General features: G+C 43.9%; 1 pseudogene; it reads left to right on the top strand.

The window, feature by feature from the left end:
* The first annotated feature begins 1,525 nt into the window (after nucleotides 1-1,525).
* Nucleotides 1,526-2,695, top strand: LOC147886442 (uncharacterized; annotated as a pseudogene).
* The last annotated feature ends 21,132 nt before the right edge of the window (nucleotides 2,696-23,827 follow it).

Below are 23,827 nucleotides of genomic sequence, written 5' to 3'. Positions count from 1 at the left end.
TTATGAGATATGCAAGCATGGGGGAGATATTGCTAGTGGGGGACTTTAATGCCCGTACACACTTGAGGCAGACATCAATATATGACTCGAGTGATGCCATCTACAGAGAGATCAACGCAGAGGAGGTTGGTTTGCATAGGTTGGCACAGGACTTGGGAGATGTGACAGAATATGGTACACATTTCTTAGCATTAGGGAGTGCCCATGGATTGATTATCTTCAATGGTCTGTCTTATTGGCTGGGTTCAGATGCTCTTACATGCTGGAACCCGAAAGGAGGTGCTAGTACAGTTGATTATTTGATGGGGTTGCCGTCTCTAATTCCATAGATCCGTGATTTTAGTGTATCTAGCAGACCCATTAGAGTGGCTGTGGACCATGCTATACTGAGGTTTATTGTGTCAAGAGGATGCTGGAGGGGGGCAGTCAGGCCTTTGTTTCAGAGACAACCTAGATACCAATTCATGGAGGAGACTGCTACAGTGTATGGAGATGTAGTGTGGGACAAAATTATGGTGCTAGACCCTCATAGTCCCCTGGAGGATATCACCCGTGGTTTGACAGAGGTATTACATGTGTCAGCATAGTATGCATTCCCACATACAACAATATCATCCACCCCTCCTTGCAGCATTGCCCTAGAAAATAGTTGGTATGATGATGAGTCTCGTATGATGCGCAGACAATTACAGCAGGAGGTTGCTACAAACGCTCGGACACACAAGCAAGCCAAGGCCATCTTCTCACGCCTAATACGGAAGAAGAAACGGGCCTACTTAGCTAGATTGGAGGCAGAGATCTACCAATTATTCTTGGGACAGAACAGCAAGAAGGCATGGAGGATGTTTCACGAGAGACAGCCTGGTACACTGATTGTAGCACCAGAAGCTTGGGCCGACTATGCGCAGTCATTATATGATATACTAGGACAGCCATCGATTCCGTACCCACAGGATACGAGGCCTACATATTGCTCTTTCTTTAAATTGCATATGGTCAATGATGCCATTGACAAATTGGGACATGGAAAGGCTTTGGATCATGATGGATTAGCGGGAGAGCACTTCATGTGCGCACAGGACATTGTGGCACCGCTTCTTGTGCATGTGTTTAATAGAGCAGTTTGTGAAGGATTCCCCCCTAGTTGGACAAGGCATACCATTGTACCGCTCTTTAAGAGTGGAGATCCGATGATGCCCAACAATTACAGGACTATCATGATTGGCCACTGCCTAGCCAAGATAAATGGATCCATCTTGGAAAAGGAGTTGAGCAGATGGGCAGCAATGCATGGACACAGAGTGGTAGGATAGGCAGGTTTCAGGTGAGGTTATACCACTTTGGATCACATCCTGACTCTCCGGGCACTCATAAAGGAAGGCAAACATCATCATAAAAGGATATTTGTTTCTTTGTAGACTTCCGCAAAGCCTTTGACACAATCTGATGGACTAGGCTGATGCAAAGACTACAGGATATTGGAGTACCACATGAGATGCAGTGGGGGATATATGCCTTGTATGAGATGGTGATGGGCCGAGTTAGAGCACCTAGAGGGCTGTCAGATGCAGTTATGAGTACTATTGGTGTGAAGCAGGGGTGCCCTCTCTCTCCCACACTATTTGGCATATACATTGATGAGCTCTCAGAGTATATCAATAGGATAGGAGGACTCGGAGCCAGCCTAGCAGGAGTGTTGATACCCATACTGCTCTATGCAGATGATGTAGTTTTGATTGCAGATTCTCTGGAAGGATTACAAAGCATTTAGATGCGCTATAGGCTTTTTGTGAGGACAGGGATCTAACAATAAACCTTGGGAAAACCAAGGTGATGGTATTTAATACTACACAAGCTTGGGTGACGTGCTTAGCACAACAGTTCACTTTCAAAGGTGAGACAGTAGAGCAGGTACAATCTTATGTGTACCTCGGGGTGATCTTTTTTGGTCCACAATTTTCACTTAGAGCCGCGATTGATGCCAAATTGGATAGAGGCTATGCAGCTTTGGGGGCACTAGAGAGACAGTGTGCACATGTACAGTTCCAAGAGCCACGCACAAAATTATGGTTGTTTGAGACATTGGTGGTGCCCACACTATTTTATGGTGCAGCTATATGGGGCCCCAGTGTAGGGGGTGCAACTGAGTGGAGGAGATTAGAAAGGCCATTAGTGACATTGATTGCCCACATGATCTGGAGCAAGTCATCTGTACCACATCCGATAATATGAGCTGAATTAGCAGCTGCTCCACTAGTGACTGAGGCTCTGTTCCAGGCAGTAAGTTGCATACATAGATTGTGGGATCTACCTAGCTCCAGATATGCACGGTTGGCTATGATATCATCCAGGCAGCTAGCAGAGGAGGGTTGAACATGGTTTTGGTATGCTCAGCTACAAAGATGGTTTGTAGAGCATGAGTTGACAATGGATGCACTCCCACCCTTTCAATACAGTTTGGGACCTGTCTCACCATGACCGAAACAAGATCATTAGAGCTGATATTGTCAAGTTGGAGACTGAGAGAACCTGGACTAGACCACATGCGCCCTTAGGGAAGAAGATGGCACACTACCAGAGCCATTTTCTTCATTTATCTCGAGATGAAGTTATAGCCAGGCCAGCATACATGGACACACACCTATCTCACGGGCTACGTAGTATTATTGGCCAAATTTGAACCTCATCACATTAGTTGAGAATAGAGACAGGGAGATGCACCTACACGGCCCCTCAGGAGTGGATATGTCAGTTATGCCATCAGGAGGAGGAGACAGAGGAGCATTACATATGTAGATGCACAGTATATTATGAAATCCGAGGAAGATACCACTGTCTATTCAGAAAGGGATTTGGCCCACTCCGTAGGGTGATGGAGTACCAAGATAAAAAATGCTTGGGTTTGTTTTCAAGCGATATAGAGAGACTTTGTTGGGAGACAGACAGCCGAGACCAGCCCCACCCACGCAAAGTACACTCAGAAACTTCTTCACTACCAGCACCTCAGCTAGTTTTATGTGCTCCCCACCATCAGAAACCCCTAGCGCCACCACCACCTTATCACACACAGGCAGATTACCACACTCTAGTGGTGTGATTTTGGACCGAGCCATCGCCATATCCAAGTCGCAGAGGCGCAGGCCCCCAAGACCTCGTGCTCGGCACCCACATCTTCATCGGATCCTTGCCATCATTGCCAAACACCGAAAACGTGTGGCACTGAGTTATGAGATCCTAGAGCTCCCCATGATTGGGATTTTTGACATAAGAAGAGTTCAACCTTTTTATTGATTAGCTTTCTGCCTATGCTGATCAATTGGTACTTTTAGTAAATACTTGCTTGGTATTTCATTAGTTTTGGGTCACTTGCAGACCCTCTGACTGTAAGTACCTTTAGTAGCTCTTAGCCTTATTTATTTTGGTGTTCTCTTTGATGAGACAACACTAGCAGATGTATCAACTGTTTTAGTCTCATAGGACGTTTGGCCTTTTAGAGACGTTAATATCTATCTATCTATCTCTCTTGTCATTGTTATTGCGCTATGATAGTCCTCTCTCTCTCTCTTTCTCTCTCTCTCTCTCTCTCTCTCTCTCTCTCTCTCTCTCTCTCCTCCTCTCCCCCTCTTTCCCTCTCCCCTCCTCTCACTTTGTCACATTCCTCTTAAAATAAATCAATTTTTCTTTCCTTTGTTTTTATGCTATCATTCTGTCTCTCTCTTCCACTTAAGTTGGGAAAAAAAAACTTCAGACATGAACAATTGTGGAATAGACTAGAGATTGAAACTTAAGAGAACTCTTATTTCTTAAGATATTAGATTGGAGTTTTGCATAGATACAAAAGTCACAACTTCACATCCCAAAAATTCTCCTTGAATTATGTTGTGGTTTTCTATTATCATTCACACATAGTCATGGGTATGTCCACTCATGAGATACCACCATAGCCACCTCTATCATTGAGAGCATAAGTTGATGGATGAACATGTGCTCATTTTGATGGAGACCCATGATCACTCTTAAAAGCACAAAGTAGATATGTTTGCAAGTAGATGTGTTTGCATCAGAGCATGCTTATGGGTTGATTTTGTTGGCAGTAGAAATGTCGTTTTAGGCAGCGTTGATTGGCATAATCTCAACTCTTGCATCTATGTGATGGGTTGATCTTGAGGAGAGTCAAGTTTGTAGTGCCAAGATCCCGTATTTCAAGGCCAGGATGTTGTTTCATGCATTTGGCCCATAAGAGGGGGGGAGGGGGGGGGGGGGGTTGGAATATGGGTTGTGTGGCACAAACCCCTTCACAAGGCATAAGGATATATATGTGTGGCTAATAAGATAAGGCACCTATTTGAAGGAATAGTGCCTCAAGCAAGCACTATATGACACATGGATGAAGGAAAGACTAATCCCATAAGCATGGGTATACTGTAAAGTACTTGTGGAGAATCTCTCATAATCTCGCTAGTCTTTTTGGAGATTGAGAGAGGCTGCATGGCTAGGAGGAAGTGGGATTGGGAACACCCACTACTTAGCGTTAATTTTGGGCCACGTGTGTGGCCAACAATAGTTTAAAAAGGACCCTCTTTTTTTTTTTCAAATCTAAAATCTTAATGCACAAGCAGAAAGATCTTGAAATTTCAAGTAAGTTTCCTTTTTAGACCCTATGCATCAAGTGAATAGGAAGGAGGGATATTTTGTCTGTCATAATCAAAAAATTTCTATCCACAAATGCGTGTTTGAAAAGGTACTCAACATCCCTAGATGCAATTTGCAAGCTTATTGCATGCAGAAGGCATAGAGGAAAAATGGCCTTTTAGATTTATTCCCCAAATCTTAGCTTAGTAGAGATGATGGAGTCAAAGCTTTGAGCTTGCTAGCAAATGTTTGGGTTGTTTTGAAGGAGACAAGGCATTTATTACCTGACATGAGAGGAAACATGAAGTTCAGGATAGATCAAGCAGTAGTAGAACAATTGAAGGGTCTTAGTAGACTCATTTTTTAAAGTAAAAGATGAGCCCAATCACTTTGGGGCTTGAGGATGGCTTTGATTACCCAAGAAGCAGAAAGTTTCCTAATTGCCTATTCGTAGTTTTTCTCTATCCCCACCACGACATCATGTATTTCTCTCGCTTTGCCAGTGCAAACAAGGCCAACTTTATAGACTAAGGATATGGATGCAAGGGTGGCTATATAAACAAAGGACAAGGTGTTGGAGCTAATAACCAAGGTGGAGCTAAAGTCGGTGATAAACAACACCATACAATTGAGGCTAGAGCCATGCAAGAGCCAAAAGTACCTCTAAAGAAAGCTCAAGCAAAGAAGGAACTAAAAGAGGAGCCAGCACAAGGGGTGGCCGACCAAACCTAGCAAGTTCTTTGCTAACCATTCTTGGAGGGGGAAAATCGGGTGGTGATGAATGACCTCACTCCTGTAAAGCAAGAGATGGACATGCAAGAGGCGCAAGCGATGCTTGGGATGGAAACAGATGGCCTGAGGATGTTAGCTCCAACCATGGGAGAGGATTCAAAGATGATGGAGGAAAGTTTGCACCTACATACAATGGCGAGAACGCCCCCCAACCTGCACGCAAGAAACGAATGGTGCACAAAGGGATGCTGAGAAGACAATAAGAGGAGAAGTTGAAGAAGGAGCATGAGGATCTCACAGTGAGAGAAGCCTCAGTGATCCAGGTACTTCTATCATGGCCTTCCTTGACGATGAGTTTTATCTAACCCTCAAGATTTATTGAGTACGCATGCCCTCATTGGACATTTCTCGGGAGTTAGACCCCCCTTAGCCATCCTAGAAACCTGGATTAGAAATAATCATGTACACAAGGGAATGGTTGTCTCCAATGCTCTCTTACTCAGAAAGGGTTTCTTCATGTTTCTTTTTTAGAAGCCAAAAATGGCTGCCAGAGCCTTGCAACATGGGCTATGAACCATTAGACATCAACCTCTTTATTTGGAATGGTGGTCACCTAGCTTCTCTCCTGACACTCCTAGATCTACCATGATGCCTGTTTGGGTTGAATTGTCTGATCTCCCCCTCTCCTTGTGCAATCAGCTCCCATTTCTCTATAGAGGACTAGGTGTCATGGGGGTAGAAAAATAAAACTTTATTAACACTAGGGTGAACCCCCTAGATTTGCATTAAGCTTGACATATTTAAAGATCTCCCTAAAACCTTAGTTATTCTAAATATGAATAGCAGTGTTTATAGAGTAGCAACTACTCTACAAAGGCTTACCAAACCCGTATTTTTTGTGTGTCCTTCCCATTCATGTGGTCAAGAATTTTCCTCAAAAAATGGTTAAACCCAAGAGTCGACCTCCTCCTCCTAAACCCATGTTGGTTGGAGAAGTGGGTTCACAAAGCCCCTACCAATGCTGAGACTTCCTCCCAAAAAGTGGGATCTTCCTCCCAAAAAGTGGGATATTCCTCGCATAAAGTGAGATCTCCCTCCAATCCTAAACAACAAGGAGATAAAGAAAAAATATTGCCTCCCCTTCCATAGCTACAAAAACTGCTTTTGAAGCACTGGTGGATATAGAGATGGATGAGTGAATCAATGAAAATCAAGGAAATATTGATGATGATATGGTGGAAGTTGGGTGATGATGAACCTGTAGATGTGCAAGCAATTGCAATGCCAAAGGTTTTTTTACTTTGAATGTGAGTGGCCTAACTAACCCTTGTAGAGGTAAGGAACTAGCTCACTAGCTCATTTTTAGCTCTTCAAGAAGTAAATATTACTTGGTACTTTACCAACCATGACGAAGGTAGAGGAGTGACTACTGTAGGAATCTTATCTCACTACAAAGGAATATCTAAGGTGGTAGTAGACCCCCAAATAGATGGCTTTTACTACAATGTATGCTTAAGGGGTAGGACTTTTTTTCTCATGACAAAAAGTCAATGTGGGAGGCTATGGATGGTGCAAGAGGCAATTGTTTTGTCTTATGTGATTTTAATATGGTGAAAAATCAGGATGCCAGATGGTTAGGGAAGCATACTGTGATCAAAGGTGGTGAGCTTGTTGCTTGCAAAGAACTCAAGGATACCCTTCAGTTAGTGGACACACATGTCATTGGTGACTTCACTTGGTGCAAGAATCAGATAGGGGATCTCAAGAGAGAAGCTTAGATGGATAGATATTATGCTTTTAAAGCTTAGGTAAGTCAAAGTCATAGTTTAAATCTTATTTAAGGCTCTTCTCTTTGAAGAGTGTTCAAGCTACATGTAAACTTGGGACTAGGACTTCCATTGGAACCACTCCTTCTAATCCAAAGGCCATGCAAAATGGAGTAAGATTGGTTGTGACCTTATAAGTACTTCTATATGTCCATAATGTTGCATGCAATTTGGTATCCCAATGAGTGCAATATTTAAATTGACAATCTTTGTAAGCACAAGATTCAAAGTTTTGTTATTAGACTTGGCTTGTTCATTGCGTCCGAGGTAGTATGTAGTAGCCACTCAATGAACAATCATAAATTCCTTTGTCAAGATTTCAAATACTTAATTAAAATGAGTGCCTTGATCACTTAAGACAACCATATCTACAAATTATGTTCTCAAAGGGAAACTGCAGAGCTATAGTGTGAGCTGAGTTATCCCAGATAGCTTTTGCTTCATCCCACTTGGTAGCATAATTAGTAGCAACAATCACATACTTATTCTAGTTTTTAGTTGTTTTAAAAGGATCAATGCAGTCGAGGAATCATCTATGAAAAGATCCCCAAGGTTCACTTGGTTGAAAAGTCATGTAATTTGGCGGCACCATCCGTCTTGTATGTAGCAAATATCACGTTGAATAGTAAAGGCATGGACATTCCAAAATAGTGTGCTTCACCACAATCCTACTTGCAATACTTTGGGAGCTATGAGACCTCTAGCAAAATGACCTCCAGCAAGACAATGAGTGCAACGTGTGGTAAAACCCATTGGTGTAACACACCATCAGCGCATTGGCAATACAACTGATCACCAATCAAAGTATATTTCCAGGACTTGACAATAATTTTCTTGCACTTGCTTTTGGAATTTGTTAAGAAAAAAATCTTGGAGACAAATATTGTAGCAATTCATCATATTTAATTTTGTTGAAATCCACTTGACAAAGAGATTGGCATCAGGAAGCTTGGTAGTAAAACTTGACTTGGGTGTTTGTTGTGTCCAAGGTGTGACAAACAGCCTTCTCTTGCATGGGATTTACTAATTTTATGAACAAGTATGAAATAAAACTCCTGTAGTAAGAGCATCCACCAACCTGCGTTGAATGATAGTTTTGTTGATAAGATATAATAAAGCTTGATGATCTACGTAGAAAATTAATTGATTGCCCAACAAATAATGCCAAATTTTTTGAATGCTATAGACCATACCTAGCTTCTCTTTCCATTGTACTAATCGCACTCGGGCTCCATCATTAATCTACTAGCATAGTAAATAGGATAATCCATTTTACCCTATGGTTGAAAGAAAATAATCCCAATGGCATATGCAAAAGCATCCACATGCAATTGAAATATGACATCCTATCTCAGAGGTCTAAGAATAAGCATTTTAGAAGCCTTTTGTTGTAGTTTCTGGAAAGCCTTGGACAACTAGGGAGTCCACTAGAACTTGACATCCTTCTTAGTGAGCTCATGTAATGGGGCATCTATCTTAGCAAAGTTGCAAATGAAACACTTGCAAAAGATGATCAACCCAATAAAAGACCATAGCCAAGTCAAATAGTTGGTTTAGGCATAGACTCAATAGATTTGATCTTACCAGGTTTAGTTTTGTGAGTAAAAACAGATGAATATACACAAAATTCATCCAAAGTAAATGGCAATGAACTCAATCAAGTAATCCCTACAGTTTCCATTAGTCAGATAATCCCAAAAAGTTTTGACCATAAATCTCTCTCAAATCTTTTAAATATAGAAGGTGCATTTCTGAGTCCAAAGGGCATAACCTTAATGGCACATACACCCCATTCAATGACAAAGAATATACACCCCATTCAGTGACAATGTATTTTTTGTTTGATCTTCTAGTCAACAAAAATATTATTATAGACACTATAGCCATCCATGAATATCAAGTATATCATCTGTGAATGGAATAGGAAAAGGGTCTGGTATGGTCTAGGCATTTACCTTTTGTAATCCACACAAACTCATATCTTTTCAAAAAAATTAGGTACTTTTGCAATAGGAGAAAGCCAATCACTTCTATCAATAGACTAAATAAAACCTACTTGAATGAGCTTATCTAACTCAGCTTTGGCTTGCTTAGCATAGTTTTTGTTAATTCTATACCTCTACTACCTAGCGAGTTTTGTTTTCAAGAAGCTACCTAATGGGTTTAACATCAAGTATCACATTAATTCTATGCGAGCGAATTTCTGCAAGGATCCTTTTACATAGTATAACTTCATGAAAAAATATCCTTATATTGCTTGAACACATTTTTAACTTCATTCAAATAATCATCAACCACATAAGCACTGATGACTACTGTTTTGGGATTTTGTTATGACCCCAAATTTAGTTCTTGAGTTGGCTCTAGAAGCAACTACTACTGTTAAGTATCTCTCGAAAGTTAAGCCTCGAGACTCCAGGTTTTGGGCCTCGTTCACGGAGTTCGATCCTTAAATGACTTAAGGAATGAGGGCGCTCAAGGAGTTTGAGTCCCAAATCGCTTAAGTCTTGGAGGCATGAGGCTAACACAAGCGCTATTTGGGACACCCCTCAAAAAATATGGTTACCACAAGCACTATTTTTGCTACTAGTAGGGAGAAATGGGAAGAATAGCAATATGCCGTGGCACCCTATGGGCCCAAGAGCCTTTTTATTGTAAAGAGAGGGAGAGTGCTAAAAGGAAAAGGGTTGGCCCTCCCTTCAAAAGGTGACATGTATAAAAGGCCAAAGTGTTGACTTTGGTCTTCATTGTTGTTTGCACAAGTTTGAATACAAGCTCCCTCTTCTCTTCCAAGAGAGTGTTTTGGGTGTTCCCTTGTTTCCATTGTAGTGCCCTTGTGTTTGCCACTCCATCCCCCTTCACTCTCCTCTTTTCTTCTTCTTCTCCCTCCCTTCTCCCCTCTCTTCTCCCCTCTCCCCCTTCCCTCTTTCTCGTGTGAAAACACATTGCAACAATCTGGAGGCCGCTTGAGTGACACTTGCGAATGGCTCGTGCCTTGCATTGCTCTCACAAGGAGTAGCCTGGAGTGGAGGCTCCATCGGTATCTCTTCAACATCCCCATGACACGTGAGTCACCACCGAGACCCACATTTTTGGCATCGCTACCGGGGATAAAAGGTATGCTTTTGCATTGCACTTGTCTTCCTTCGTTATCTACCCATTGTACAAGGCTTCAAGCTTAACTTGGAGCTTTGTTAGTGGAGTTGTAGGATAGAAAAGGATGAAGAAGTGAGAGTTGTGGACGGAAAAGTAGGAAAGCTATCATTTTCTATTGGAAAGTCATTTTGGAGCATTTAAAGCTTGTTTTTTATGCTTTTTAGTGTTTTGAGTTGATAGGAGCTTAGTTGTGAGATTTCTAAGGAGTGTGTGCTATCCAAACACATAAAAAAACAACAAAAAAGATGATTCTTGTTGAATTTTGAAGTTGTTTTGTGTTCTAGAACTCACCCCTCAAGAAATTTTGGCTTTTGTCTTGCAAAAATTATTTTTTTTCCAAGTGTTTTTCATTGTGTAGGTAGACTAAGTAGTGTAGCACCCCCCTAGCATAACAAAACCAGAATAGAAACTCAAAATTCCCCAAAATCCTTAAAAAACCAATCGGCGACATAGTGTTCCACTATCCCCACAAGTTGATGCCATAGAGCTATCCCGTCGACCGGTGCGTAAGCTGTATCCTGCCAATCAAACCACGTTGACCCAATGCAATAGCCGTATCCCGCCGACCTAACCTTTGACCATGGCCTAACCCACCACTGCCTTGATTAAATGCATATCAAAGTTAATTATCCCGCCGACCTGACAGTCATTGACCTGTGGCCTTGGAGCTATTTTGCCGACTGTTACCATCTTGTTACTCTGCCACCAGTGCGGTGAGCCCACCCCCATGCCTGTGGTCATATCCGTATCCCACCGATCATCGCGATATGCTTACTCTGTCGCCTGTCGCTATTTTTATTCCATCGATCATTGCAATACGCTTACTCCATCGCTCATCGCTATTTTTGTTCCACCGATCATTGCATGATATGCATACTCCACCGCCCGTTGCTATTTTTAATTCCCATGCACATCGCTATAACTATATCCCGCCGACTCCTGATCCCACGACCCATTGTCTTAACCTTATCCCTATGCCTGTAGGGATACCACTTGCGTCTTATCCCGGTGAACACATGGCAAGATTTATTCCGTCAATCGTCACGATACATCTACTCCGCTACCTTTCGCGTTCCGCTCACTCCATTGCCCATCGCTATAATTATCCCACTGCTCGTTGCTATACGAGTATCTCATCATCCGGTGCGATACCCTATCCCTACGATCATTGCCATAGAGCTATCGCCATGACCAGCGGAATACCTTTGGGGTAGCCAAGAATTAAACAATTCTAGAACCTCAATTTATCCTAAGTGTGCCTAGATAGAGGTCTCCCACATGCACTTGAGGTCCGGGAGAATTTTGTCCAAGGATCTTGTGCCAAAAGATAGGGCTTCAAGCTATGCTCAACCTACCCTCTGCCCTAGTTGGGAATCTGGAAGCTAGATTCCTAGCCTCCACTCGTTATTAATAGGCCCCCGATAGGAAGATCTATCTGGCTCTGACGAGATCGAGAGCTTGGATGAAGTAATGCAAGACCCCTCGGGTCCACGGGCTTCTGAAGCCCCAGTCACTAGTGTGGCCTCTCCCAACTCTCTTGCACCTTCGGTTGCATCTAGGCTAAGAGGTACATTCTCCAACATGTTCAGATGTTTAGGCCAAACAGAGTCGCCAGACATGGAGAACCCCTTCGCCGGCATGTTGGCAAGAAGGGAAGGAGTGCAACATCCAGCTCTCGAACCATAGACCGGGATGGAAACCACCTTTGTAGACCCACGACCCTCTGCTTATGTGAGACCTTCCCAATGGAAACACATGGATGATGAAGATCCATGGATAAGGGAATTTAGAAGGCAAGACCCCAGCCGAGGGGATGCGAGGAACTTCCAAGGGGGAGCGCCTTATGGACCCTCAACAGTCTAGGTGCCACCAACTTTTGTCAATTATGGGGCACCACAGTTTCCACTTATCACCCATTGCATGGAACTAACATTCCCATGCCCCAGGACCCACCTCCTCCGAGAGTACGTCCCTTCCCATCCATACATGTTGCACCGATGAATGCAAGCCTTGGCACATCTGTTCCAATGCTGGTACCACCAACTACGTGGATACCACCACTCGAGCCACGCTTAAGGCCAGCCCTATGTCTCGTCAGGCCCACAGCAACAGCACCCTTGCCAGTCGCTCAAACAGTGTTAACTGATGAAGCAATGCACATCTTGGTGAATGCCCTAGGAAGGGGGGCCACACCACCTCCACCCACCCTAGTGTTTCCCATAGGTATTGCAAATCCCTCGAGGAGCCGACCCATAGCAATCTCCAAGTTAATGACCAAGTTCCTTGGAGAAGGAGACCCAGTCTCCCATGTGGAGCGACTTGAGAAACTTTGTGAAGCTTTTGGTGCTCTAGGAGACCTAGAAATGGCCAATGCGCTTGGTCTCAACTTGGATGGCAAAGTAGGCCAATGGTATAGGGCTCTCACCCCAGAAGAGAAAATCAACTGGAAGACATTGAGAAAGGCCTTCATTGTGGGATTTGTCCCTAGCCCCATAAATGGAGCTCGATTAATCAATTGTATGGGGTAATGTAGAATAAGGAATCCCTAAGGGATTACATTGCCAAGATCAAGCACCTTAATGCTCGCTGTGAACCGTATGAGTGGATGAGCAACGAACAGCTATTGCCCCACTTCCTCTTCGGATTGGTAGACCCAAAGCTGCTCATGAATCCTACCTCCTTTGATCTATGCAACAAGGTGGCCATCTATATATGTGACAACATGATGGACAAGGCAAATTTGGATAAAACCCTAGATTCCTCAGAAGTAGCTCTATTAATTAGGTCTTCGAGTGTAGAAATGATCAAGAAGGAGACCAATGAGCCCAAAGGCTTGGATATGAGTGAGCTAGCCTCCAACCTGCTAGATTAGCTAGGCCAGCAGTGGAGGACAGGAACCTCAAAGGAGGCCCCGAGCAGCTCCCACTTGTTTCCACAAAGAGACAACATCTGGTGTAGGGTATGCAATGGTAACCATCGAGTGCCTGCACCTAAGGGCAAGGCCGACACTCTACTATGCACACTACCATAGGTGGGGAAACCATGATACCTCCCAATGTCGATTTTCGAGGTCCCTTCCCCAACCCATGTATCAAATGAGACCCCCATTAGCCCTAATGGCCCTGCCTAACCCTTTGATCACACAGGATGGTCCTGTGGCTAGTCCTAGCTAGTATAGAACTCAACTAGCTCCATTACCACCACCCATGTTGGGCCCACAACCCCCACTACCTTGTATAACCTCAGTCAATTAGGTGTTGGCAGAGGAAGTACCCTATGACTAGGAGGATATGGATCCAGATCATGAACCTCATGATTATTGAGAGTGCTCTCAACGGAAGCAAGAATGGAAGAGGAAGAGAGAGAGAGATAGAGAGCCACACAAGTTTTGGTGGGTGCAGAACCACCCTAATCTTCGTTTTCATTCATTTATATATGTGTTTGAGTATTGTACATAACCAGGGTTAAGGCACAGTGACCTTTAACCCCCACAACCTCCCACTTAAAGGACAATGTGCCTTTAAGGGAGAACAACAGTGAGCATACTATCCAATGCCCATCAATACATGACAATACTCAAACCGCTGACTAGGTAGACTCTTCGTCAGCATATCTGCAGGGTTATCATCTGTATGAACCTTGACAAGCTCTATGCACTTGTCCTCAAGTACCTCCCTGATGAAATGGTACGTGACCTCAATGTGTTTGGTCTTTGCATGAAAGACCGGATTCCGTGCTAGCTGAATAGCACTCATGGAATCACTATGCAATGTCGGTACACCTGTATGAATCCCCAAATCTCCCACTAGCCGATCAAGCCATATAGCCTCCTTGCAACCCTCTGTGGCTGCAACATACTCAGCCTCTGTGGTAGACAAAGCAACGCACTTCTGTGCGTGAGACATCCATGACACTGCACCACCTGCAAAGGTGAACACATAACCAGAAGTGGATCTCCTACTATCCACATGCCCTGCATAGTCTGAATCTGTGTACCCAAGTACACACATGTCTCCTTTACCAAAGCAGATGCACATCTCCTTGGTACCCTTCATGTACCTCATGATGCACTTAACTGCCTCCCAATGCCTCTTTCCTGGATTAGCCATATACCTGCTAACAACTCCCACTGCAAATGCAATGTCTGGTCTAGTAGCTATAATAGCATACATAAGACTCCCAACTACTGATGCATAAGGAACCTTGGCCATCATGGCCCTCTCCTCTTCTGATTTGGGACTATCTGTATGACTCAGTTTCACATATGGAGGCAATGGAGTACTCACTGCCTTCCCCCCCTCCATATTGAAACGCTGCAATACTTTTGTAACATACTCTTTTTGTGAAATCCAAAGGAGTTTCCTACTCCGATCACGCATGATGCGCATACCAAGAATATGACCTGCAAGTCCCAAATCCTTCGTATCAAAGGCCTCATGCAACTTGGCCTTTAATGCATCTAGCTCATAAGTATTCTTGCTAGCCAATAGCATATCATCCACATATAGTGCCAAGATTATCAGGCTATTATCCTTAGCCCTTTTAGTGTAGAGGCAGTGATCAATTTCACTCCTCCTAAAATCCTGGGACCAAATGAAAGCATCAAACTTCTGATACCATTCTCTAGGCGCTTGCTTAAGACCATAGAGACTCTTCTTTAGCTTGCAAACTAAATGCTCTTTGCCCTTTTCTTCAAAGCCTTCCGGCTGCACCATGTAAATTTCCTCATGCAAATCCCCATGCAAGAAAGCTGTCTTAACATCCATTTGCATAAGCTCCATATCCACTACTGCCACTAGTCCAAGCATGCATCTAAGTGTGGTCATCTTCACAACCGGAGAGAATATCTCATCAAAGTCCACACCCTTCTCTTGCTTGAACCCTTTAGCAACCAAACGGGCCTTGTACCTAGGCACATCATCACCTGTGACCTTCGTTTTGTAGACCCATTTACATGGCAATGCTTTCTTTCCATGTGGCAAAGAAACCAAGTCCCAAGTCTTATTCTTCATAAGTGAACTCATCTCTGATTGCATAGCATACTCCCACTTGCATTGATCCTCATGCATCATAGCCTCTCTGTAGCAAGAAGGCTCCCCGCAATCAGTAAGCATCACATAGTCTACCCCTGGAACAAACCTATCAGGTGGTCTAGGCACTCTAGATGATCTTCTCAAGGGCATTTCAGCTTGCTGTCCCACCTGCATATCAGCCACATTTGGCTCATCATTTCCACCAATAGATGATCCATCATCTACCCTTGATTGTATACCTGTGGGAGTACTTGGTGGTACCATTTCTTGCACATTTGGTGCATGGACAGCTTGCTGCCTATCAACATATGCAGGTGGATTCACATCCTAGAAAGTAATTCTCCTCATTTCCACATCCCTCATGGGTGCCTTATGCATCTTCTTCTCATTGAAGACCACATCATGGCTGTGTATGATCTTCTTTGCTTCTGGATCCCAGAGACGATAGCCCATCTCTCCACTTTCACCATAACCCAAAAAGATGCATTTCCTAGACTTAGGATCTAGCTTCTTTCGAAGCTCTTTTGGCACATGTGCATATGCCTCACACCCAAATATACACAAATGAGAGTAAGAGGGCTTCTTGCCATTCCATGCCTCTTCAGGAATACCACCATCCAAACTCTTACTAGGTGATCTATTGATCACATGCACTGTAGTCTTCATTGCCTTAGCCCAAAAACCACCAGAAAGACTTGCATTGGAAAGCATGCATTGCAACCTTTCTTGAATGGTACGGTTCATCTTTTCTGCAACTGGATTTTGCTCTGGAGTACGAGGGGATGTGAGCTCCCTCTTAATCCCACGTGTATCACATAAATGCTGAAAGTCATGAGAGAGATACTCTCCACCATTGTTAGTTCGTAGGCATTTAAGCGTTCTACCTGACTGATTCTCAACCAAGGCCAGCCATTTCTGAAATACCTGGAACACATCACTCTTCCGAGCTATAGCATAAGCCCACACTTTCCTAGTTGCATCATCAATGAATGTCACATATTCAGCCCCGCCTAATGACCGTGTAGGCATGGGACCACATACGTCTGAATGCACCAAATTAAGCATTTCAAACTCTTTCTTTCCCCTTCTTTTATGGGCTGATTTAGTCTGCTTCCCATCGAGACAATGCTCACAAAATTCAAAATCAGACAAACTCAAATGCGGTACATAACCCAAACGGAATAAGAGTTTCATTCCATTCTGGCTCATGTGCCCCAACCTGCAATGCCACAAAGAAGTGCTTGGCTGCTCGGTTATTGCAACAACATGATCAAATACCCCTGATACATGTAAGGGATACAAAGTCCAACACTTGGCACCCCTGGCCAAAAGCATAGAGCCCTTCTGAATTTTCCAACTTTGAAAGTCAAAAGTGGTGTAAAAACCAACATCATCTAGCTGACCCACTGAAATAAGACTCTTGGTCAGCTTAGGCACATGTCTCACATGTTTCAAAACAAATGCAGACCCATTTGCAAAAGAAAACTTTATGTCACCTGCTCCCACTATGTCACATGCATAGTCATTTCCAAGATGCACATAACCTGTCTTTCCACTATCATAAGTGGAGAACCATTCCCTATGGGGAGTAACATGGAATGAAGCACCAGAATCCAAAATCCAATCCTGGGAATATGCATCATCTGAAGTGGTAAGCAACTCTGCAGATAAACTAGACATGAAGAGAACATCATTGTCACTATCACGTGTGACTGCATTGATCTCCTCGATCTTCACTTTTCCTTTGTCCTCCCTTGGACTCTCTTCCTTTTGATTTGCACCCCAATTTGCATTCTTTTTCTTATCCTTTTGCTCTCTTTTCAGCCTCTTTTCAGCTTGTAGCAATCCTTTTTCATATGGCCCTTCTTGCCACAATGGTAACACTCAATGTTCCATGCCCTGGATTTGCTACATGACTTCACTCTTTCTTGGGACTTCCCCCTGAATTGTGATCTGCCCCTTTGCACATTTAAGGCTGCATCCTGCTTGTTGCCATCCATAAACTTCCATCTAATCTCCTCGGCCAACAAGCTACCCACAACATCATCAAATTTCAGTACTCCACTAGGTGCAGAGTTACTGATAGCTGTACGGAAGGTATCCCATGAGGATGGCAATGAACATAAGAGAAATATTGCCTTAGGCTCTGCATCAAAATTCATTTTCTGAGCCTGAAGCTGGCTGAAAATAATATTGAATTCATTCAAGTGAGAAGCAATGGAGACCCCTTCCTTCATCTGCAGCTCAAACAACCTCTTCATGAGGTAAACTTTATTAGAGGCAGTTTCCTTCTCATAAGTGGCACACAGTTTCTTCCACAAATCTTCCGTAGTCTGCTCATTTTACTACTGTGAAATAAACTGACTCTGCAAGATGAAGTCTAATAGTAGACTTTGCTAATGCATCCAACTCATTCCAATCATCCTCAGACATATTTGCAAGCTTAGCTTCAATCCCTGCCAAGGGTTTAATCTGTTTCTTTTGAATAAGCACATCCCTTATCTGTTCTTTCCACAAAGAAAAGTTTGTCCCATCAAACTTTTTAATGCTGAAAAACTCCTTTTCAGGCATGGAAGAGGATGCCATGATGCAAATAAAGCAAAATCCCAAATGCTAGTGCCTGCAAGAGAGAATCACACCAAATACCAAGTGCACCCAAATGTGTATGCCACAATAGAGTGAAATATCACCAAAACTAAAAGCTCAAAGCATCAAAAGATGCATCTGACTCATGTGCATATACTATGCATCCATATGAGCAAATCTGGCCCAAAAGGAAATGCCAATAAGTGCCAAATGACTCAAGCATAAACACCGTCCACTGGCATATGCATCAATAATATCTCATCCAAGAGAGCATAGCACTATCAGTGCATCACTTGCAATGTGTCAAAGCTATCCCTCAGCTTAAAATAGCATCCATGTGCAAAGCATCCATAAAAAAAATAGCATCCCACAAGGCAATTTGGGCCTATCAGCGCATCCAACAAGGACCGCAATGCATCCAAATGGCCTATAAATCATCCATTACAACCCAATGCATACCACGAATGAGCGCACACTGCTCAAACTGCAACCAGAGTGATCTGCATAAGGTATGCTCAAGAAATCATAGTCCCACGGTAATGAGCGCTACTGAAAATAGAACCTGAGATGCCTCAAAACATGGGCGCCATCGCATAATTGGACTCAGCAAGAAAATCTGCAAATATCTCTCTTCTGCCAGAACTCCAAAATCCCAACTGATGAGTGAGAAATGGGAGTCAATACTTATTCACTGCCATGTGGCATAAATCTAAGGTTTCAAAACCTTAGTATGAAAAATGCATAACAGAGAGACGAAATCGAATACACAGAGATTTATAACTCTGAAAATCCTCCACCGAATCACGCAAGAACTGATAGGTAGGGGTTTTTGGGCGTCTGGAACGCAATGGGACAGACGGTTTTGGAAACCGTGGCCTCAATCACTGGGTCCAACACACGGACTGAAAAACGTTTTTTGAAACAGAGCTGTTTGTAAACTCCACCGGAGTGCAAATGATGAGCAACATAGAAGTTTTAGGACCTCTTGAGTCCACCAGAACTGACAGATCTGCAAATGGTTGCTCCAAACTTGAGTTCCAACACTCGGGCAAAAAACGCAGGAACTGACATAGTGACTCAGAAATCCAATGAAATGATCCCAAATTCAGGAATGAAGATGTTTCCAGGCTCCTGAAGTAATGTGGACACCAAAAGCAAGCAATAGTTGCCTCTACAAGTCAATACGGAGTCTCTGTCATCGAACGGAACAGGAAAAAGCTCAAAAAACGACTTTTTCTTTGAAAGCTCTTAACAGGCTCTCAAAACCACTTCACAAAGCCAAAGTGACTTTTCCAAAGGTTCCACCAAGGTCTCTGCACACTCGGATGCAAGTAAAGTCACCCACAAAGCTTCCCACAGAGCTTCTCCTTCCTTCCACAAAGCTGCTGAGCTTCAAAGCATTCACGCATGCTCAGCTAGATCACCCGGGCTCTGATACCGGTTGAGAGTGCTCTCAACGGAAGCAAGAATGGAAGAGGAAGAGAGAGAGAGATAGAGAGCCACACAAGTTTTGGTGGGTGCAGAACCACCCTAATCTTCTTTTTCATTCATTTATATATGTGTTTGAGTATTGTACATAACCGGGGTTAAGGGACAGTGACCTTTAACCCCCACAATTATGACCCCTACAAGGATGCAAGTGGCACCCTGATCCACTACCTCTTGCCAGAGGATCAACAGGTCCCCGTATTCCAAACTGCTCCCATGAATGCAAGGGCAAGAGACCTAAACTCAATCGCTTGGAGACCCTCGCTCCAATGTTACACCTACCAGGGTCCCCATAGAGCAAGTGAATGCCCCTACTGAGGTACTTCTAACTCTTCGGTGTCCTGTTTCAAATGCCACGGGCCACATTTCTTAAAGGACTATCCATACAAGGATCGTACCCTTGCCATTCCAACCACACACCCTTGTGTGTGGGGTGTGGGACTGAGCATTAGTTCTAGGACTGTCCCATGAGGAGATCCACAACCCCAATCATCGTGCCAAAGAGTACCAGCCTTAATTTGCTTAGCATCGAACAAGGGCAAGTGGTGGTAGCGCCCCTATAAGTCATCATAAGGATGCAAGCCAAGGCATTAGGCAAGGCAATGAGGAAGCTTGCAAGGAAGGGTAAAGGGTCCATCCTGCCATGTCTTGAGATCCCTCCACATCCCCTAACCCGATCCAAGAAGGCCATTCGGGTAGGTGACGGCTCAAATTAGGTGCTTATCCAAGAAAGTTCTGATGAGGAGACAACCACTCTCACCACCTCCTCTACTTCTCAACATGCTTCCACCCAGGGTGACCCTAAAGTGCCTCCAAGTTTAGAGATAAACAATCTAGTGTAGGCCCAAGGCCTAGCCCCCTCGCCCTCCTATAAGGAGACCTATCTTGACCCAGTCCTAGCAAAGCAATACGTAAAAGATGCCCAAAACTTGGTATGGGACTGCCAAGAGAAGTTCGAGCATTGACTAAAGGCAAGTAGAGGGTCAGATACTATTCATCCAGCCCACTTGATGGGCCACTAAGGGGCAAAATCGCTCGAGGTGCCAGAAAGAGTGGAGGAAGAGGAACACCTAAGCTTTGATTAGTCAGAAGCTCTAGATCTGATGCAAAAAATGTTCTAGGAAGACCTAGTACTACAAAACCTCTAGGAGGACTTGGAGATCTATATGGCTTCAAGGACATGTTGTCCATGGAAGAAGATGCTTCTCAAGAATGCTGCGATAGTGCTAGGTTGGCTGCCTTCCTATTGACAAAGGTAAAAATGTCGATTGCTTCCCTGCTAAGAGGACATCCCATCCTATGGCATGATCTATCCAACTGGATGAATAGACTGCTCTTGCCTCCAATCCTTGCCATCCGTAAGCACAACCAATCATCACTAGAAAAGGGACAGAACCTACCCAAGGTTCCCATCAATAAGCTAGGCCAGTACTTTGAGGGTGATGACACAAATGCTGCTATCCCCATAATCTATCAAAACCAGAAGGTTGAGGCCATCTTGGATGGGGGAGCGGGAGTGAGTGTCTGGACCAAGGAATGCTGGGTGAAATGGGGAAAACCCACACTCGAGCAAACCCATCTAGTAGTAAAGTTGGAGGAACTACCGAGCCCTTAGGAGTGCTTACTGGCATAAACTTTAAGGTATTTGGATTCACATACCCCGTCAGGTTTGTAGTCATGGACTTCACCCGGTAGCCGAGATATGAAACTATCCTCGGCAAGTCCTTGCGAATGTTCGGACTTGTGCACGACTGGCGTAATGATAACATTTACTTGTGGCATGAGGAGCAAACCATGAGAGTGGACTTGCACACCTACAAGGCCCACCCACTGTCAGGACACCTCTTTGCCACAAAATCTGACACCACTACCCAAACCACCTTCGTAAAGCTATTCCATCCCTGTGATAAGGAAGAGGATGAGAAGGAGTTTGATGACTTCTGGTATGCACCTCTCCTCGAGCTAGAATTCTGGCAGAATTGGATGCACATCTTAGCCAATATAGATGTCCTAGAGAGAGTAGGGTTTTAGATCACCATCGTGGAACTCAAGGGTCTGACCCCAGTGGTTCCCCTAAGAATGTTTAACATGCTCAAACCCCGAGAGGTAAGCAAGGGAGCTGTGAGGGTAAAATTAGATCTCCACTGGCTGTCATACGTGGGTGCCACGACTGCTTACCAGGAATTCTCCTCCAATTGGGGAACCAGGGCGAGTAAGAGAACTTCCCCCGTTGGCTCTATAAGCATAATGGAAGAGCCTCCTTTAGGTCCCAAACCCCCTGTATCCAAAGGCATGACTAAGGCCAAAGGGCCATGCCTTTGATAGAAATAAAGGAGGAAACTGAAGAAAAAGAGGACCTATGGCAAGTATCGGCCCATTACAAGGCCTACATGATTGAGGATAAAGATCTTATACCAACAGGCCAAAAGGTCTCGGGAAGACGAATGTTCTCAAGGGTATAACAGGCCAGCCCCGGTCAAGGAGGTAAACCTAGCCTCGGTCAAGAAGGGTAGGACCCCCAACCCATATTCGTCGTCGACGATCTCACCCCCAACGAGGAGAATGCCTTAATAGCTCTCCTACAAGAGTACAAAGACTGCATGGCCTGGAAGTACACCGACATGAAAGGGGTGCATGCAGAAGTAGTGCATCACACAATCCCCATGCTAGATGATGCTAGGCTGGTACGTCAACACCCGTACCCTATGAATCCCAAATACGCGCTCATAGTGAGGGAAGAAATCCAGAAACTCATAGATGCGGGATTCATCTATGAGATTGAGCATACGGACTGGGTATCACCCATCGTAATAGTCCTAAAGAAAAGTGGAAAAGTTAGAGTATGCATGGACTTGAAAAAGGTTAATGCCACCACTCATTGAGACCACTACCCCTTGCCATTCACGAAACATGTTCTCGAAAGGGTAGTCAAAAAGGAAGCTTATAGCTTCCTAGATGCATTCTTGGGTTACAACCAAGTGTTGATCGCCCTACAAGATCAACATAAAACCGCCTTTGCAACAACTGAGTGGGGTGTGTATGCAGCCAGGTGATGATATTTGGATTAACCAATGCCCTTGCCACCTTCCAATGGATGATGATCACAGTATTCAAAGAGTGTCTGAGAGACTTTGTGGAAGTCTTCTTGGATGACTTCTACATGAACTCAATGTGGCATGACCACTTGAAGTACCTCAGGCTCGTCCTCGAGAAGTGCCACCTATACTGCATATCCTGAATCCTCTTAAGTGCCAGTTCTGGGTCAAACATGGTGTCATTCTGGGTCACATAGTTTGCCAGAATGGATTCTCTATGGACCACAATAAAATCAAACTCATCTTGGAGTTACCACCCCCCACCAACGCCAAGGGAGTCCAACGATTTGCTGGCCACACGGGCTATTATAGGAGATTCATCTTGTTCTATGCGAGCATAGCCTGTCCATTATACAAACTGCTAGTATCTTTTGAGTGGACTGAGGAATGCTAGAAATCCTTTGAAACCCTCAAACTGGATCTAGCCATCGCACTTGTGTTGAGGTCACTCGACTAGAATTTAATATTCCACCTCCATATCGATGCCTCCAACTTTGCCATCGGGTGTGTGTTAGCCCAACCCAAGGAACATAATCTGGATTACCTGATATACTTTGCGAGCTGCCATCTAAACAAGGCTGAGGTAAACTACACCACAACCGAGAGGAAAAACCTGGCCATGGTCTATGCAGTCAAGAAGTTTAGGCACTACTTGTTAGCTAACCAATTTGTCTTCACACCAAGCATTGCTATACTTGGTCAACAAGCTCTGCATCACTGGACGCACCACTAGGTGGATGTTAATCCTTTTAGAGTTCGACTTCATAGTTGTTGTACATAAAGGGAAAACCCACATCCTGGTGTCCAACCACCTGTCGAGAATCCCAAACGGTGAAGCCCCAATGGGAGTAGAAGCAGGGAAAAAATTAGGGGCGAATTTTAGCCCAACGGCTAATTTAGAGGCTTTCCCAAGTTGGCTGGGCTAATATTTAGAGCTTTAAATTTGATAAATTACCCCAAAATTAAAGGTGGGCTAATTTTTAGAGCCTCAAATTTGATAAAGTCACCCTAAAAGTGGTAGCAGGGCTAATATTTATAACTTTATATGGGGTAAGATTCGCCCATTGACCTACACTGTCATAATCTTGTTCCCTCCTTATTTTCTACCCTAAGTAGAAGATGATCTCCCAGATTCTTCTCTCTTCTTTCTCGACATCATCCCCAAATGGGCCATCGAAATCGTTCACTACTTGGCAAACAGATTACCCCTGGGCCACGCCCTTAAGAAGGATTGAGCACGTAAACTCATTAAGGATGCAATGCCATACCAATTGATAGC

The sequence above is a fragment of the Dipteris shenzhenensis genome, chromosome 24, assembly GCF_047967505.1.
Source record: "Dipteris shenzhenensis isolate YYH24624 ecotype China chromosome 24, Dip_SZ_1.0, whole genome shotgun sequence".
NCBI classification, from domain to species: Eukaryota; Viridiplantae; Streptophyta; class Polypodiopsida; order Gleicheniales; family Dipteridaceae; genus Dipteris; species Dipteris shenzhenensis.
Note: the sequence above shows the minus strand (reverse complement) of the source record. Positions and strands in the feature narration are given on the sequence as shown.